Source organism: Sinocyclocheilus grahami, unplaced genomic scaffold (genome assembly GCF_001515645.1).
Source record: "Sinocyclocheilus grahami isolate Dianchi unplaced genomic scaffold, SAMN03320097.WGS_v1.1 scaffold1053.1, whole genome shotgun sequence".
Classification (NCBI taxonomy): Eukaryota; Metazoa; Chordata; class Actinopteri; order Cypriniformes; family Cyprinidae; genus Sinocyclocheilus; species Sinocyclocheilus grahami.
In genome coordinates this window covers 485,924-489,373 of record NW_015506232.1, presented here as the reverse complement: position 1 = coordinate 489,373, position 3,450 = coordinate 485,924, and the positions used below count along the sequence as shown (strand labels likewise).

Below are 3,450 nucleotides of genomic sequence, written 5' to 3'. Positions count from 1 at the left end.
GTGTGTGTGTGTGTGTGTGAGAGAGAGAGGAGGTTGTGTTGTGTTCAGTGTCAGCAGCTCTTGATGGGGTGTTTTTTCGTTTGTTTCTCCACATGAACTCCTCTCAGCTCCGGCTCTGAGTTAGGGTCACTAATAATGTGCGTTTGAGAACACAACACTCCTGCGGTTTTCTGACTAAATAAAACCATGATCGTTTTAAGCTTGAAAAAGAGAGAAAATAAGACAATTATAAATATTAGTATTGTAATTATTTTGTACTGTAAAGTAAAATGAATAATTTTTTCTTCATGAATAATTTTTTTACAGAAATCATTCCTAAAAGAACTTTGAAACTTTGGTTTCAGACTAAATAGTTTACAGTGTTCAGTTCATTCTGTCGTCAGACGGACTGCTAACAACAAACACAAAACTTTGGAAGTGGTCAGTGTTTCTGTCCGTTCAGTGACAGTCAAACAGCTTTAGATCTGACTGACTGCACACTTTATTTTCAGAGTTTTTAAAAAAATTTCTGCACTCCTTTTTAATGGTTAAGTGAAACATGTCTAATTAATTAAAATCATGAAACTTAAACAATTTAACATAAATTTATTAAAAGTTGAACACAAATGACATGTTTAGGGCCCTATTAAATGTTTTATTTTTTCCAACCTTATGTTTTATGGATACCAAATTCTGTTTTAGCACGTCAAATATTTTGAAAGCATAAAATCAAGTTTGAAAGCCTTCAGGACGTCTCTGTCTCACACAAACCCCAGGCCTGTCCGACAGAGAACAAACAGACTCCGAACCTCCGTTGTCTGTTTTCTTCTAATGAACTGGTCCTGTGTGGATGTCGCGTCACACGTGATTGTTTGCTGTTGTCCTGGAATGCGTCTAGACGCTCGTCTATGGGAACGTCTCGACTGAAAAATGAAGCGATAGAGTTACGATGCTCAGATTGACTCGTGTGTTTCTGTGTGATCTTGATGAAAGACTCGTTGTGTCACCTGATACGGAGCGTGTGTGTTTGATGCTGTCAGGTGCTCAGTTTGGAGCGGCTCATTGGCTGATCTGATCGTGACAGCACTTCCTGTGTCTGGAAATCTCTCTTCTGATTGGCTTCTGAGTGTGTCTGGACACTTTCTTCCCATTCAGCTGGACACTGTGTTATTTTAGTACTCTTACTATACTATTATATAGTGCTGTCCAATGATTAATCGCGATTAATCGCATCCAAAATAAAAGTTTTGTTTACATAATAAATTTATGTGTACTATGTTTATTTATTATGTGTGTATATAAATGCACACACATACAGTATACATTTAGAAAATATTTACATGTATATAAATTTATATTATATAAATATATTTAATATATAAACATAACATTTTTCTTAAATATATACATGCATGTGTTTGTATTTATATATACATAATAAATATATACAGTACACACATATATTATGTAAACAAAAACTTTTATTTTGGATGCGATTGATCGCAATTATTATAGTTTTATTGTAGTTTATAGTATTTAGATATGGCTAGTATTTTTACTTTTATTAATTACGTCATTTATTTTATTAAATGTATTTATATTTGCAGTATTCATTTGAACAAATTATTATTATTATAAATAAATAAATATTTATTTATTTATTTTAAGTTAAGTTTTACTTTTGGTTGTTTGAGTACCAACTTTAAACTTAAACGAGTTATAAATGTTGCCTTGGCCACTAACTGAAAAGTTTTTCCATCCAATATTTGTATTTATACATTTTTCATCTAATATTTAGTTTTTTATATCATACTAATATTTATTTATTTTGCATTATTTCAGCTTTATCTCATTTACTGAAAACGATTTTTTATAATATTTTTTATAATAAGCATTTTTAATAATTTGTTGATAAAAGAGTGGGCTTTTCCTGAGCGCGGTCAGCTGAACTCTGTCTACGCATGAAAGTGTTTGTAAAATCTTCAGAGAAAGCTCATTTAGTATCAGCTTGTGTATTTGTTGTAATAGTCACTCGCACACATAGAGGTCTACGGAAGTCATATTAAAGATGATCGTAAATGCTGTACACACATGAGAGATTAGAGAGGATTCGAGCGCTGATAAAACATCTACAGCACATCTCATAAACATATACAAGATACGCTTCCAAACAAGTCCCCATTAACATTCATCTTTACATTTTGCGTTTTACTCTTTCCTTTTTTTTTATCAAACTCCAAATCTTTTATCTTCAGGTTCAAATAAGATTTTCAATCCAATATTTTCAGTGTGATTTTAGATGCACTGTATATATGAAAACGTACTGTTGTAAAACACACTGACTAATGATGTGCGGTAGCAGCGTTTGTAATGATGAAGTGATGAATGCTCCACAGCATTTGTGATTTAAAAACAGACGCGTGTGAACTGTAATATGTACAGTATGTGAATAAAAAAAGTCCTAAAATGTTTTCCTCATTCCTCATGCGTTCCTCATGTTTTGTTTAACTTTTAGTACCTTTTTAATAAATAATTTATTTAAAAAAAAAATTAATAATTTTCAGTACTTTTTTTTTGCCTTTGTCATTTTTCTTATTTTAAATTTTTTTTCAATTATAGGTTTAGTACTTGAAATTAGAAGAGTCAACAATGTCGATATGCTATTATAGTATTTGTTAATATTTTTAATTAGGTTTTAATTTTTTTGTTAAGTTTTAGTAATTTTATTTGCATTTATAATTTTTCGTAGTTTTTAAAAATTATTTATATTTAGCTTTCACTTAATCAATTTTAGTTTTAGTACTTGGTTATGAATGTTGCCTTGGCGGTTAACATGTTAAAATGTTTAAGTTTTTTAATCTAATATTTACCAAACTAAATGGTTTTCATTAACAGTAACAACACCACTGTTGTAGTATCATTGATATAATATTATATTATATTGTATTATATCATATCATATCATATTTTTAATTAGATTTTATTTGATATTTTCTGCTTTCATGTTATTTTTAAAGTTGCAGTAATTTAAATTTTTTTTTTTTCGTAATATGTTTTAGTTTTTGTTGTTTTTAAATATATCTATATAATTTTAAAAACAAATTTGTTTGTTTTAGCACATCAAGTTAAATTAATCTAATCTGAAAAAGTTTTTTTGTTTTGTTTTTGCGATTAATTTCAGTTAAAATGTATTTTAAGTAATGCATATGTTTTTATTTATTATGTTTTTAGTTTCAGTTAACCGTAATTACCCTGAACATCACAGCTTTTAATGTGCGCAGGTTGTCATTTTTCTCTTACAGTAATTCAGGTACCGTGTCTTTACGCCCATGCCTGACTGACGAGAAACCGTCAGGAGTTTCCTGTTATTCTTGCTTTATTTACATGTTTTTCACATCATATAATTATGTGTTTGTCTTCCTGAGCATCTGCGCTCTTTGTGTGCATGTCTGCTGTTCTCTTTGTTGTGTA

At 29.8% G+C, this 3,450-nt stretch overlaps 1 protein-coding gene across 1 annotated transcript in view; it reads left to right on the top strand.

Annotated features, from left to right (window-relative positions):
- Positions 1-3,450, top strand: part of LOC107566165 (TGF-beta receptor type-1-like) — a 57,530-nt gene that overhangs the window by 37,809 nt on the left and 16,271 nt on the right. The gene's annotated exons all lie outside the window — the stretch shown is intronic.